Raw genomic sequence first — 17127 nt, forward strand, 5'->3', positions numbered from 1 at the left:
TGAAATATTATATTTAAAAACAAAAAAAAAAATTCTAATTTGTTTTTAAAATTTAAATGTGAAAATTGTAAAAATTAAATAAATGTAATAAGTGGGATTTTGGGGTTATAGGGGATAAGGGTGGGGAGTGTTTTAGATATATATTTAATATTTAATATTGAATTTAAAAAAATGAAATTTCAATTTTGGTTTGAAAATTTACAATTAAAAATTTTACTAATAAAATTTAATAATTTATGATATAATTTGTGAAATATTATATTTACAAAACAAAAATTTCAAATAAGTTTTTAAAATTTAAATGTGAAAATTCTAATAATTAAATAAATGTAATAAGTGGGATTTTGGGGTTATAGGGGATAAGGGTGGGGAGTGTTTTAGATATAAATTTATTATTTAATATTGAATTACAAAACAAATTACATTTAAATTTTGGTATTAAAATTTACAATTAAACATTTTACTAATAAAATACATTTAATAAGTGGGATTTTGGGGTTATAGGGGATAAGGGTGGGGAGTGTTTTTGAAAAATATTTAATATTTTATAAAAAAAAATAGAAAATTTAATTTTGGTATTAAAATTTAAATAAAAAAAATTACTAATAAAATAAATGTAATAAGTGGGAATTGGGGGTTATAGGGGATAAGGGTGGGGAGTGGTTTCGAAATATATGTAATATTTTATATTTGAAAAAAATAATGGAAATTTCTAATTTGGTAATAAAAGTTAATTTTAATCATTTTAATAATAAAATAAATGTCATCAGTGGTATTTTGGGGTTATAGGGCATAAGGGTGGGGAGTGTTTTAGAAATATATAAAATATTTAATATTAATAAAAAATAATTTACATTTAGAAATGTTCTTTGAATTAACATTTAACAATTTTAAGAAGATAATTCATTTAATAAGAGTGATGTAGGATTTATAGGGGATAAGGGTGGGTAGTGTTTACAAATTAGTAATTGTTTTAAAAAATGTAAAATATATAGTAACCCTAATTCAATATAGATTGGAGTGGGAATAGTACATTATTTATGGTCAGTGTGCAGCACCTACTTTGATTTCTTATAGACTGGAGTGGGAATAGTAAATTATTTATGGTCAGTGTCAAGCATCTACTTTAATTTATTATAGACTGTAGTGGGAATAGTAAATTATTTTTGGTCAGTGTCCAGCATGTACTTTAATTTTTTATAGACTGGAGTGGGAATAGTAAATTATTTATGGTCAGTGTCCAGCACCTACTCTAATTTATTATAGACTGGAGTGGGAATAGTAAATTATTTATGGTCACTGTCCAGCACCTACTTTAATTTTTTATAGACTGGAGTGGGAATAGTAAATTATTTATGGTCAGTGTCCAGCACCTACTCTAATTTATTATAGACTGGAGTGGGAATAGTAAATTATTTATGGTCACTGTCCAGCACCTACTTTAATTTATTGTAGAATGGAGTGGGAATAGTAAATTATTTATGGTCACTGTCCAGCACCTACTTTAATTTATTATAGACTGGAGTGGGAATAGTAAATTATTTATGGTCAGTGTCAAGCATCTACTTTAATTTATTATAGACTGGAGTGGGAATAGTAAATTATTTATGGTCAGTGTCCAGCACCTACTTTAATTTATTATAGACTGGAGTGGGAATAGTAAATTATTTTTGGTCAGTGTCCAGCATGTACTTTAATTTTTTATAGACTGGAGTGGGAATAGTAAATTATTTATGGTCAGTGTTCAGCACCTACTCTAATTTATTATAGACTGGAGTGGGAATAGTAAATTATTTATGGTCACTGTCCAGCACCTACTCTAATTTTTTATAGACTGGAGTGGGAATAGTAAATTAGTTATGGTCAGTGTCCAGCATGTACTTTAATTTTTCATAGACTGGAGTGGGAATAGTAAATTATTTATGGTCAGTGTCCAGCACCTACTCTAATTTATTATAGATTGGAGTGGTAATAGTAAATTATTTATGGTCACTGTCCAGCACCTACTCTAATTTTTTATAGACTGGAGTGGGAATAGTAAATTATTTATGGTCAGTGTCCAGCACCTACTCTAATTTATTATAGACTGGAGTGGGAATAGTAAATTATTTATGGTTAGTGTCCAGCACCTACTCTAATTTATTATAGACTGGAGTGGAAATAGTAAAATATTTATGGTCAGTGTCCAGCACCTACTCTAATTTTTTATAGACTGGAGTGGGAATAGTAAATTATTTATGGTCAGTGTCCAGCACCTACTCTAATTTATTATAGACTGGAGTGGGAATAGTAAATTATTTATGGTTAGTGTCCAGCACCTACTCTATTTTATTATAGACTGGAGTGGGAATAGTAAATTATTTATGGTCACTGTCCAGCACCTACTCTAATTTTTTATAGACTGGAGTGGGAATAGTAAATTAGTTATGGTCAGTGTCCAGCATGTACTTTAATTTTTCATAGACTGGAGTGGGAATAGTAAATTATTTATGGTCAGTGTCCAGCACCTACTCTAATTTATTGTAGACTGGAGTGGTAATAGTAAATTATTTATGGTTACTGTCCAGCACCTACTCTAATTTTTTATAGACTGGAGTGGGAATAGTAAATTATTTATGGTCAGTGTCCAGCACCTACTCTAATTTATTATAGACTGGAGTGGGAATAGTAAATTATTTATGGTTAGTGTCCAGCACCTACTCTAATTTATTATAGACTGGAGTGGGAATAGTAAATTATTTATGGTCACTGTCCAGCACCTACTCTAATTTTTTATAGACTGGAGTGGGAATAGTAAATTATTTATGGTTAGTGTCCAGCACCTACTCTAATTTATTATAGACTGGAGTGGGAATAGTAAATTATTTATGGTCAGTGTCCAGCACCTATTCTAATTTATTATAGACTGGAGTGGTAATAGTAAATTATTTATGGTCACTGTCCAGCACCTACTCTAATTTTTTATAGACTGGAGTGGGAATAGTAAATTATTTATGGTCAGTGTCCAGCACCTACTCTAATTTATTATAGACTGGAGTGGGAATAGTAAATTATTTATGGTCAGTGTCCAGCACATACTCTAATTTATTATAGACTGGAGTGGGAATAGTAAATTATTTATGGTCAGTGTCCAGCACATACTCTAATTTATTATAGACTGGAGTGGGAATAGTAAATTATTTATGGTCAGTGTCAAGCACCTACTTTAATTTATTATAGACTGGAGTGGGAATAGTAAATTATTTATGGTCAGTGTCCAGCAACTACTCTAATCTGTATGGTATTTAATGAAATTAAATTACATTAATATAGCAATAATAAAAATATATTTAAGTGAATATTATTTGTATTTTATTATTATATATTGGATTTGTACTAATTAATTCAATATTTATAGTTAAGGATAATAAATACATGTAAAGTTTTAATGTGATATGTTCGGAATATTTAATATTATTATTAGGAAAAATATATGAATATTTTGTATTGGAATAATGGGTAATGGCATTCTGTAATTTTATAATATTTATTGATTTTTATTTTTTTATAAAAAAATTATTCTATATGTTAAATATTCATAATAGAAGATCAATATTAATAATCAGAGAAACATAATTAATAAGACAAGAACATGGTTTTTATTGTAGTTTTTTAAATTTGTTATTGTTTATTCATTTGAGTAAGATCATTCAGAAATAGCATTATTTACATTGTAATTAAATTCAAACATATTGAATATAGGTGAGAACAAATTTTATGTACATTTAGTATATGTTCTAACATTTTTTAGTAAATTAAAAATATTATTAATAATGTTGTACAATGTAGTGTTTTAAATTAAATTTAACATAGCAATAGGTTTTGTAAATCTTTATAGAAAACTTTTGGCAAATATTTTCATATATAAACATTTTAATATTTGTAGTACAAACATGTTATGCCTTTTTTATTAATATTAATATGGAAAATATTAATATTAATTATTTTTACAATGTTTTCAAAACAAACATATTTTTAACATAAATAAAATTTTAGCATTCATGCAAAAAATTTGTAACAATTTTTCATACATTGTTCTGTAGTATTATCTTTTTAGAAATTATAATAAAAAATATTTTAAATTTTTTAATATTTATTTATATAATTTTAATCATTAGGAACATTTGTTGAAAATTTGTAGGTAAATGAAAAAAATAGGTCTATTTTTGCTAAATAATATAAAATATTTGTGTGTGAATTTACTGTTTTACCTGATTTAATTAGGGCTTTTTAGTATAGTTAAATGTTTTATTATGTTTTGGGCACTCTATTTTGTAACCCGGTAATGTTGTTTTGGGTCATTTGGTTTGAAGGGAAGCTCGCGGTTGGGAGTTACTTCGCGTCGTGAAAGGTAAGGTTTGTTTTATATGTTTTAGATGGTTTAAAACTTTATTTTGAGCCTAGTTAGATAATGTTTAGTGTAGCTGTACATATATTAGTTATATTTGGAAATGTTATGTGTTAGAGTTGCGTGTTGTGTTTTTACGTGTTTTTAACGATGTGTAGGCATGTTTCGAGAGTTAGGTTTAAGGTGTTTAATGTATATTTAGAACTGTTTTAAATCTAGTATTATTGTTAGTAAGGTGCCGATCACGATCCGGTAAAAAATTCCCCCGTGCGACTCGTATCGGGTCTTTTTACCGTACGAATCGTCCAAGTGCCGTACGAACTGGCAATCACGATTCGCATGGTAAAAAGTCCATACGACCCGCACCGGGAATCAATCCCCACACGTCCTCGGGACGGAAAATGTGTCCGACACGTCCTCGGACGATTTACCTTACAAACGTAAAAATCCAAGTCCGACCGAGGAATCACGATCCATCCCGTGCGTCCGAGCCTACAACCGTATGGAAAAAACACCGTCCGCACCGAACACCAATAGCAACCATGGAGACATGTGCCCGCATACGCGCCCAACACTCCCCCCAGCCCCCGTACGTCCGACACGTACCCCCCCGTATATGTATACCCCCACCCGTCCATGTACACCCCAGTACGTTCCAGTCGTACCCCCACCCCAGTACGTGTCGTACCACCGCCCATGTACACCCCCCCACCCCTGTACGTGTCGTACCACCGTCTATGTACACCCCCCCACCCCTGTACGTGTCGTACCACCGCCCATGTACACCCCAGTACGTTCCAGTCGTACCCCCACCCCAGTACGTGTCGTACCACCGTCTATGTACACCCCCCACCCCTGTACGTGTCGTACCACCGTCTATGTACACCCCCCACCCCTGTACGTGTCGTACCACCGCCCATGTACACCCCAGTACGTTCCAGTCGTACCCCCACCCCAGTACGTGTCGTACCACCGTCTATGTACACCACCCACCCCTGTACGTGTCGTACCACCGTCTATGTACACCCCCCCACCCCTGTACGTGTCGTACCACCGCCCATGTACACCCCAGTACGTTCCAGTCGTACCCCCACCCCAGTACGTGTCGTACCACCGTCAATGTACACCCCCCACCCCTGTACGTGTCGTACCACCGTCTATGTACACCCCCCACCCCTGTACGTGTCGTACCACCGCCCATGTACACCCCAGTACGTTCCAGTCGTACCCCCACCCCAGTACGTGTCGTACCACCGTCTATGTACACCACCCACCCCTGTACGTGTCGTACCACCGTCTATGTACACCCCCCCACCCCTGTACGTGTCGTACCACCGCCCATGTACACCCCAGTACGTTCCAGTCGTACCCCCACCCCAGTACGTGTCGTACCACCGTCTATGTACACCCCCCACCCCTGTACGTGTCGTACCACCGTCTATGTACACCCCCCCACCCCTGTACGTGTCGTACCACCGCCCATGTACACCCCAGTACGTTCCAGTCGTACCCCCACCCCAGTACGTGTCGTACCACCGTCTATGTACACCCCCCACCCCTGTACGTGTCGTACCACCGTCTATGTACACCCCCCCACCCCTGTACGTGTCGTACCACCGCCCATGTACACCCCAGTACGTTCCAGTCGTACCCCCACCCCAGTACGTGTCGTACCACCGTCAATGTACACCCCCCACCCCTGTACGTGTCGTACCACCGTCTATGTACACCCCCCACCCCTGTACGTGTCGTACCACCGCCCATGTACACCCCAGTACGTTCCAGTCGTACCCCCACCCCAGTACGTGTCGTACCACCGTCTATGTACACCACCCACCCCTGTACGTGTCGTACCACCGTCTATGTACACCCCCCCACCCCTGTACGTGTCGTACCACCGCCCATGTACACCCCAGTACGTTCCAGTCGTACCCCCACCCCAGTACGTTCCTGGCGCACCCCCAACACAACCTTCTAAGTACGGAGCGCACCCCATGCCCCAACATCACAACCGCATGTACGAGTCGTACAAAGCCACACACAAGGACCAAATCGTACAACCAAATGGCCCATGTACACACCGTACACACGCTCAAAACGCACGTACACAACAAGGACAAAACAAAACAACTCAACAATACACCATTCGCAAGGCACACAGCCACTAAACATGGCCAACAACCACTAAAATAACACAATCACTGACCTGCAACTGTCAAAAACAAACAGAGGCCCAATACACCACCACTCCTTATAACACACCCACCCAAAATTCAAACACTGCCACACCCACCCATGGACCAATAAAAAGGGCCCACACACACAAACCATGAGCCTTTGCAACAGACCCACTGCTGCCAGACACCACAGAACCAGACTACAAGCTACACCACATCTTACACTTGCACACCTTCACACGACCACCCTCACAAACACCCTCTCATCACATTCACACACACACACAACCATCCACACCCCCCCCCAACATCCACACACCCCCCACACCCACACCATCCCCACCCACACCCCTCACCATGCCCACTACCAAGAATCCAAAGTTCAGTCACCGAGAGTTGGAGGTCCTTGTTGATCAAATCCTCAGAGTCGAGCCACAGATCTTTGGAACATTGGTCAGAAGCACCAGCCAGGCAGCCAAAACAGCCATGTGGCAGACCATCGTCGATGCTGTGAATGCTGTTGCGGACACCAGGAGGACCAAGCAGGATTGCCAGAACAGGTGGTACGATCTGCGGAGGAGGGTCAGAGCCAAGAGACAGGAGGAACACGACCAGGCCAACGCCACCGGAGGAGGGCCCTCCCGCAGACCCGTACAGTACCATCCCTGGGAGGAGAGGGTGATGGCCATACTGCCGGTGGAGGCAGTTGAAGGAGTAGAAGGACTCCGAGACCCGGGTGAGTACACAAACAACGCACCTCACATGGGGGGAACTGCAACCACAACCAAAATTAATAACAGGCACGCAAACACCACAAGCCATCGCATTACTCAACCACACTCCATGAGCAGGCACATGCCACTGCTGCCACCATGCCCCATGCACCCAGCTGGACAATGTCAAGTCACAGGCCACAGAAGACAACAACACATGACACGGTAACCCGGATGGCGGGAGGCTGGGCACCAAGAATCACATAGTGCGACTCCAAAGCAGACAACAATGCCCTCTGCCCATATGGCCTAGGTCACAGCCAGACAAACACTGTGTCCCAACACAGGAATGACTTGCCAGCAAATGGCGGATGCCTTGCATCAACACATGGGGGTGAAGGCACTGTTTTGCACATGCCAGCAGCTAATGAACAGCCAACAGTGTGAAAGAGTGGCAGCACACACCACCACAGCAGCAGCGCACAGACACACAGCAGACAAAATGGGTGCCTGGAGATCAGAAACAAACTCACATCAACAGGCCAAGGGCCACTCAAAGATCTGCTAACAGTGTGTGCCCAGGAAGCTGGGCCAAGGTGACAGAGGGTGACACACGGAGGGAGGGAGAGGGGGACACAGAGGGAGGGAGAGGGGGACAGAGAGGGAGGGAGACACAGGAAGATGGACAGAGGGAGGAGGCTGACACACAGAGGGAGGGAGAGGGGGACAGAGAGGGAGGGAGAGGGGGACACAGAGGGAGGGAGAGGGGGACACAGAGGGAGGGAGAGGGGGACAGAGAGGGAGGGAGAGGGGGACAGAGAAGGAGGGAGACACAGGGAGAGCAAATCAGTCCTTTGGTGTGTGGGAATGTCTGCTCGTCAGCAGGTGGACTGCGTGCATGTAGACAAGGGTGCCCAGTGCCAGAACCCCCCCTCCTCATCATGGCAAAACGCAGGGCCATGTCACAACCTGTACACGAGCACAAGGACAGCCACCTGCATCATATGAGTGTGTGGATCCACTCCATGTGCACATGTACAGTGCTACAAGGAAGGCGCAAACGCATAGCTCGGCACACATGCACACTCCACTGCTGACTGCAGTCACACTTGACGCAGCAAGTAAGACTGTGCCACACATAGTTAAAGGGGCCAAATTGGTGCCCAAGGGACACACACATGCACAAGTGCACTGTGAGTGGAATGCAAGACAGATCCTAATTCCAAGAGGAAATGTGCCAACTTTGTAACGGATGCAACATGGATGTTGCATGGATCCAAAGTAACATTGTCTCTCTCACACACAGGTCAACGTCGTGCTGCACCCCCCAACACTGGGGGGGAACACTCACAGGACCCGGATCTGCAGGAGACCGATCCCACCGGCAGCGACCACTCTCACCACTCTGCGGACGACCCCGACCGACCTGGCCCCTCTGGTGTCCAACCACCTGCAGCACCTGCGTCAGGTACAACCGTGCCAACCACCACCCCCACTCCTGCCACATCCCAGGAGACACCCAGGATCCCTGCCCCAACACCACAATGCAGCCAGGCTCGCCAGGAGGGACACGGTGTCCCGGGCACCCAGGAGGAGGCAGGCGACAACGCCAATGCCACCCCTCAGGGGTCCCGGAGACCCCATGTGCCCACAAGTGCAGGCCAGACGCAAGTGGGCAGGGGTGGTGGGAGTGGAGAGCGGCGGAGGCGCGAGCCTGACCAGTTGGCTGGGGATCCGGTATTTTCACATGTCCGTAACATCCTGGACTCATACCGGCAGGACACCACGGGCATGGCCCAGGTTGTGTCCGTCCTCGAGGGGATCAAGGTCCAGCAGGCCCAGCAACATGCGGAGCTAATAGCCTGTCTACAGCTACACCAACGGAGGATGGAGGACAGACAGGCTGAGCAAGTGACGGCGTCCCAGGGGATTCACGCTGAACTCCGTCGGATGGCCGACACCATGGCCGACCCTCCCTGTGCCAGAAGGCGGAGAACATCACCACCCACAGGGAGGGATCATGAGGAGGAGGAGGAAACATCCGACGGAGCATCCCAGACGTCGTCACGGCCTGCTGCTGAGGTTCCCCGCAGGAAGCCGGGTCGTCCACGGAAAGGACCGTGAGGGTGGCTGCTACATCACCATCTCCCAGGACACCTGGCCTGGCACCTGGCCCAGTGGAGCAACAGCATCACAGCATCAAGAGACATTCTCTGCCACATGGCCCTGCTGGTCACTGGCTGACCAATGTTGACAAAGACTGTGGCATGGACTCTGAGGATTTCCAATGGCAAGGACACCAACTCCCCTACTGAACTTTGGATTCCCTAATCCCGGAAAGGCCCTCACTTGGCCCCCCCCCCAATAATAAATCACACTATTATGAGTTGATGCCTGCTGGTAGCATTATTACCTAACATGTGTCTTGTACAGTCTAAACATGCCTGAGTCATCTGTTCACTTCAACCATCCACACCCTGGGGCCTGAGTCTGGCACAGGACACATGGGTCACAGTTTTCTAGGCAAGACAGACATGGAGCACCATACACACCCGTGATGGGCAGAACCAGCTGAGGGGGTGGCCGAACAACCGTGCTGACAGACACATTGAGTACAGCAACAGTCATGCGCAGAGGTCAGGGATCCTGGCCCGTGTCCTGGGGGGCACCCAGGTACGTGTAGACAGGTGGCAGAACCATGTCCTGCAAGCTTGAGTCCGGTGGATGCAGAGAATGGGGTCATGGACAACGTTGGATGCATGGGGATGGCACATGTCACAATACCCACACAGTCATGGACATCATGCCCATTACACAGTCTCAGCACACACACACAGCTTGCATCTTGCCACTCGACACATTGACACATAGCCACAATCAGGGAATACCATGCCAGACATGCAGGATGCACCGTGCCAACACACCAGCATTGACTGAGAAGAGGCACCTTGGAGGCATAGGGACATCTTTAATAGTCATGTGTTTGGGATTGCAGAGGCAACTTGAAGTACACATGAACACATCATGTGGAGTAACATGTGGCTCCAACACTGGCACCCCACTCTGCAGCACAAATGCGTGATAGCCATGGAACTGGCACACAAGTGTCGGATAATAGCTAAATACCCACAGCTGCTCACGGAGAGCCTGCCATACACCATACATCCGCTGATGTGGAAGTCCCACGCCAAGTCAAGACAATGTTAACCGTATGTGTCCGAGGGCAGTGTCACACACATTGATGCCTTCATCACAATCCACCATCCCATCACTGATGACTGACAACCAGGCAGCCCATCTATTCAGGTGTACCCAGCTGCATGTCGTGTCCCATGGGGATGCCACATGTCTGCAGAGGACCCAAACCCCGACCGGGGCAGTGTGCACACATCGTGAACAACTGCCACACCCAATACACCCCAGATGCATCCCTTACCCCATGGAGACTTCCAAACGTGTCCGTGCCTGTAACGCTGAGTCAGCCCACGATGCCATGTCCATGAGGAATAGCAGTGCCACAACAATGCAACCAGCAAACGGCATGCGCAGGTACCTGGGGAAGAGAGACACACAAGAAGTCAGCCACAAGAAGCACAGCCACTTGCATGTGCATGTACTCGACACATGTATGTATGACAACATGCTAGGTCACAATTATGTCTGGGGAAATACTACCATCACTGCCACCATCACTCCAGTGACACACCCACACACACCTCTGACCCACGTGCCATACATGCAGGTGGAGACACACATCACAACGCATGCCACACGTGGACCAATGCGTGCACACTCAGACCCTGGTACTCACCACTAAGCAAAGAAGTCGCGTATGAGCCGAGTCCGGATGTCCTCTTGAGGCTCCACATCCTCCACATCACTAGCCCCATTGCCAAGCCCTTCGTCCTCCACGGGTGGATGGTCCTCGTCATCTTGATCCAGGATGAGGGGCACAGCTCTTTCAACTGCCATGTTGTGCAGCATGCAGCAGACCATGAAGATCTTGCAGACCTTCGCCGGGGCATATGGGAGTGCACCGCCGGTCTTGTGGAGGCACCGGAATCGGCTCTTCAGCATGCCAAACGTCCTCTCTATCACTCGCCTTGTCCGGCCATGGGCGGTGTTGTAGCGGAGCTGGGCCGGCGTGATGGGGTTGCGGAGAGGTGTCAGCAGCCAAGGCATGTTGGGATAGCCAGCGTCCCCTAAATGGAAAGCACATGGATATCGTTAGAACTGGCGAAGCGGTAGTGCTGCTCGGCCACACAGAATACAGGACAGACAGACTGTACCCACCAACAACACATGCACGTTCGTTGCGCAGCTGCATCATCATATCAGGCATCCCGCTACGCCTCATGATGTAGGCATCGTGTGCTGATCCTGGAAAACGAGCACAGACATGTGAAATCACCATGTTGGACAGACACACCACAAGGGCATTGATGGAGTGGTAGTGCTTCCGATTGCGGTACGCCACCTCCCGTGCGTGTGGTGGTACCAAACCTACATGTGTCCCATCTATGGACCCAATGACATGGGGCATCCCTCCCAGGGCATAGAAACCACGTTTGACCTCAGTCATCTGTTCAGGGGTTGGGAACTTGATGAAGTCATCCAGGTGAATCAACATGGCCTCCAAGAAATCATGCAGCACACCGCTGAACATGCTCTGGGACATGCCACCAACATGGGCTATGGTATATTGGAAGGTACCCGTGGCAAGGAAATGTAGGGCAGCCATTACCTTCAGCTGGGGTGTCAGTGCCGTAGGATACCTGTGCTGCGGTTGCAGGTGTGGTGCCAGTCTCGCCGTCAGCTCCAGAATCAACGGTTGGGTGAAGCGGTAGAGCCGGATCCTGTCATTCTCCTGCATGGTGGCCAAGTCTGGAATTCTTCGGGCAACAGGAGGCGCTCTGCAGTAATTTGGAAGTGACAAGGAAGAGTGAGTGCACTACGAGAACAACTCATGTCTACTGAGCACATGTAAATCTGCCAATACACACATGCCACATAGGGAGTCAGGCATGTGCTACATGCCCAGGACACGTATGGATGCAAGGTGACACTCCTTCCAAGACCCAGCTACACACGGTGATTGAGAACCTCCCCATGCCACGCCATGGGAATAGCTGTGTCCCAGTGCAAGTGAACAGCCCGACGCAAGACAGAAGTGACATACACACACACATCAGCAGAAGTAGGATGCCGATTGTAGAGACTGGTAGCGGAACACCGGAGCCACAGGTCACATGACATTACACTAGGCCTGCCCACACACCTTGCCATGAAGGTGCACATGTCATGACTCACCACACATTCCTTGTGAGGATGCTGACATGGCCTTGTCACGCTACTCCGTGTCCCATGCATACATGTGCAGCTCACATCAGATACCACATGTGGCATGGTGTGCGGAACAGTGTGCAATGACAATCTACACACAGCCACATGTTGGTTGCTGCAACGGCTGCAGCTTTTGAGGGTGCTACAACATCAACCTGATGTAAATCCCGGACACATAAATGACATAGTCACATTGTGCACTGTGGGTAGTGACAAGTCAGGTGTCATGACCCCTGTACCGGGCATCATGGGACACTTCCGTGTGTTGGTGTCCGTGCCATGCCAGTGACGCTCACCCCAAGTGCGCAGTACGACATGCACACATGTCAAAGGAGTCAAGGGCATGCCTGGCACACATTGCACCCTCACACAGTACACCTGTACACATCTCATCATACATCTGGTGCCTCCTCCACTCAGGAGGCATGTTCCACATCACAGCCTGTCACACCTGTGCCCCACACATGTAGTAATGCACAGACGATGCCTTGATGTCCATTCCTGGACAAGTATGTCCATCCATGGACAAGTATGTCCGCCCTATTCCTACCTGTGTGTCGACTATCACCACAGTGATGTGTACAAACCGGCGTACTGCTGCTAAGAGGGCCTGTGTATGTTCCCCAATCACTGTGGGAGTGCTGCCGTATGTGTACCCATCGTGATGGCGAGCGTACAGGCATTTGTACGGTCCGTACCACAACGAGTACGCATACGCGTGCAGAACCATAGTGATAGTGAGCGTACAGGCATTTGTACGGTCCGTACCACGACGAGTACGCATACGCGTGCAGAACCATAGTGATAGTGAGCGTACAGGCATTTGTACGGTCCGTACCACGACGAGTACGCATACGCGTGCAGACCCATAGTGATAGTGAGCGTACATGCGAGTGTACGGCCCTCTCACTATGGGTCTGCACGCGTATGCGTACTCGTTGTGGTACGGACCGTACAAATGCCTGTACGCTCACTATCACTATGGTTCTGCACGCGTATGCGTACACGTAGTGGTACGGACCGTACAAATGCCTGTGCGCTCACTATCACTATGGGTCTGCACGCGTATGCGTACACGTAGTGGTACGGACCGTACAAATGCCTGTGCGCTCACTATCACTATGGGTCTGCACGCGTATGCGTACACGTAGTGGTACGGACCGTACAAATGCCTGTGCGCTCACTATCACTATGGGTCTGCACGCGTATGCGTACACGTAGTGGTACGGACCGTACAAATGCCTGTGCGCTCACTATCACTATGGGTCTGCACGCGTATGCGTACACGTAGTGGTACGGACCGTACAAATGCCTGTGCGCTCACTATCACTATGGGTCTGCACGCGTATGCGTACTCGTTGTGGTACGGACCGTACACTCGCATGTACGCTCACTATCACTACGGGTACACAGACCCATAGTGATAGTGAGCGTACAGGCATTTGTACGGTCCGTACCACGACGAGTACGCATACGCGTGCAGAACCATAGTGATAGTGAGCGTACAGGCATTTGTACGGTCCGTACCACGACGAGTACGCATACGCGTGCAGAACCATAGTGATAGTGAGCGTACAGGCATTTGTACGGTCCGTACCACTACGTGTACGCATACGCGTGCAGACCCATAGTGATAGTGAGCGTACATGCGTGTGTACGGTCCGTACCACTACGTGTACGCATACGCGTGCAGACCCATAGTGATTTTGAACGTCGGCATGCATGTACGGGCCGTTGCCATGCATTTGGGGTGCCCTAGGGCCCGGAAACGCACCGTACCTGTGTGTGATTCTCCTAATTACATAGGGGACAAGTATTAAGGCCTACATGCATGCTGGTTGTCATGGCGACCAGGTTCAAATTTCGATTTTGTTCTGGAAGGTGCACAGCAGAAGTCAGTTGGAATTCTTCTACTTTGTTGCAATGTGTTTGTGGGGCTGACATCATGCAGGAGAATGAAACCGATAGAGAACCCACAGACTGCTAGGTTTGAAGGGATTGGTGGAAACATAGGATGCAAATGTGAGTGACCAATCACTCTGTACTCCTGTGCATGAGACTGGGCAGAAGGCCACATATAAGGCAGCCAGGTCCCATGAGGGATTACTTGCCTGCACATCTTTGCATTTGTCGACCAAGCTGCTGCTACTGATTCCCTGGAACCATGTCAAGGGCTGTGGAGAGGACACAGCCATTCACCCTGGAGGAGAACATGGCTCTGCTGGATGTGATCCTCCCACAGTACCCCATGCTGTATGGGCGACCAGGGTATCAGGTGAGTGCATAGGCCACTGCCACAGACTGTCCCTATGTTGTGACTGTGTCTTCAGGCATTGTGACCCGGTGTGACACACATGCCATGTACTGTCGGGGGGTACCAGGGGGGGGGTGCCTGATGTCTCCCAGCAGTGCCCTGAGACAGGAGGGGTGTGTGCAGAGTCCTCCCAGCAGTGCCCTGAGACAGGAGGGGTGGGGACCTATCACTAACAGCAGTGCCCTGAGACAGGAGGGGTGTGTGCAGAGTCCTCCCAGCAGTGCCCTGAGACAGGAGGGGTGGGGACCTATCACTAACAGCAGTGCCCTGAGACAGGAGGGGTGGGTGTGGAGTCCTCCCAGCAGTGCCCTGAGACAGGAGGGGTGTGTGTGGAGTCCTCCCAGCAGTGCCCTGAGACAGGAGGGGTGGGGACCTATCACTAACAGCAGTGCCCTGAGACAGGAGGGGTGGGTGTGGAGTCCTCCCAGCAGTGCCCTGAGACAGGAGGGGTGGGTGTGGAGTCCTCCCAGCAGTGCCCTGAGACAGGAGGGGTGGGGACCTATCACTAACAGCAGTGCCCTGAGACAGGAGGGGTGTGTGCAGAGTCCTCCCAGCAGTGCCCTGAGACAGGAGGGGTGGGTGTGGAGTCCTCCCAGCAGTGCCCTGAGACAGGAGGGGTGGGGACCTATCACTAACAGCAGTGCCCTGAGACAGGAGGGGTGTGTGCAGAGTCCTCCCAGCAGTGCCCTGAGACAGGAGGGGTGGGGACCTATCACTAACAGCAGTGCCCTGAGACAGGAGGGGTGGGGACCTATCACTAACAGCAGTGCCCTGAGACAGGAGGGGTGGGTGTGGAGTCCTCCCAGCAGTGCCCTGAGACAGGAGGGGTGGGGACCTATCACTAACAGCAGTGCCCTGAGACAGGAGGGGTGTGTGCAGAGTCCTCCCAGCAGTGCCCTGAGACAGGAGGGGTGGGTGCAGAGACCTCCCAGCAGTGCCCTGAGACAGGAGGGGTGTGTGCAGAGTCCTCCCAGCAGTGTCCAGACCCAGGAGGGGTGGGTGGTGAGTCCTCCCAGCAGTGCCCTGAGACAGGAGGGGTGGGTGTGGAGTCCTCCCAGCAGTGCCCTGAGACAGGAGGGGTGGGTGTGATGCACAGTGTGAGCCTTGATCATTGATTGTGACATTGCCATCATTCCACCTGAGTACCCACTATGGCACGTACTGCCTTTTCCCTCACCAGAGGATGATGTCCCTATGACAGAGGTGCAATGCGTTGTCTGCATTACATGCCATGTAGTAACCAGCTATTATGTTCACATATGTCTCTCTGTGACATGTGGCTGGTGTATTGATGTGGTGTCACTTGTACTTCCTCACAGGTAGGCGCCTCTGCCAAGGAGCAGATCTGGCTGACCGCCGTCAGTGCCGTGAGGCGTGTGGATGGTCGGAGGCGGAGCCTGTCCCAGGTGAGGAAACGCTGGCAGGATATCCGGTGCTGGACGCGGAGGATTGCACGGCTCCTGCTGGGGGACTCACCTGAGAGCCACAAGAACCGCGGCCGCCGCCGTCTGAGCCACCTCCACAGGCGTGTGCTGCCGGTGGTCTTTCCAGACCTGGAGAGGCGCTTACAGGCGATGCAGCAGGCGGAAGGGGGTAGGTACATGTGCGTTTGTTGTGTGTCACCTGCATTTGTAAGGGCACAGTGGCATTAATTCACTGGCAGGGTTTAAAGGTGCTGTGCCCATCCAGTTTGCCCAAGTGTAGCGCTGCGCCCCTGCCACCCTTCCCCTCCTTGCAATGTGTTCCCTGGTCTGTGTGTAGTCACTCCTTCACCAGGTAATGTAGGCTGGCGCTTTGTCCACGAGAACAATGACTGTAGCATCATGGGTGGTGGTGGTGGGTAACAGGTTGTGGGACCTTGCCTGTGAACTGTCAAGTTCACTGCATGTGGGTTCCATGTCAGTTGGCACTGATGCTGGCTCCAGACATGGGAGTTGGTCTCTCATGTGTCATGCCTTACAGCGCGCATGTCCTATGTAGTGGCCTGTGACATGATGTGCATGAGTGTGCGCTACGCATAGTGCAGGGATGGTGACGTGTGTAGCAGTCATTCCCATTCAGCCATTCAGTAGCATGTAGTTGCGTGCCCAATACTGTCCCCTGGGGCACCTTATCCTCAGTGTTGTTTGTGTCATCATCAACGTGGACACTCTCACTGTCTACAGCGTAGGTTGTGCTCTGTGCCATTGTCCC

This window comes from Triturus cristatus, chromosome 11 (genome assembly GCF_964204655.1).
Source record: "Triturus cristatus chromosome 11, aTriCri1.1, whole genome shotgun sequence".
Taxonomy (NCBI): Eukaryota; Metazoa; Chordata; class Amphibia; order Caudata; family Salamandridae; genus Triturus; species Triturus cristatus.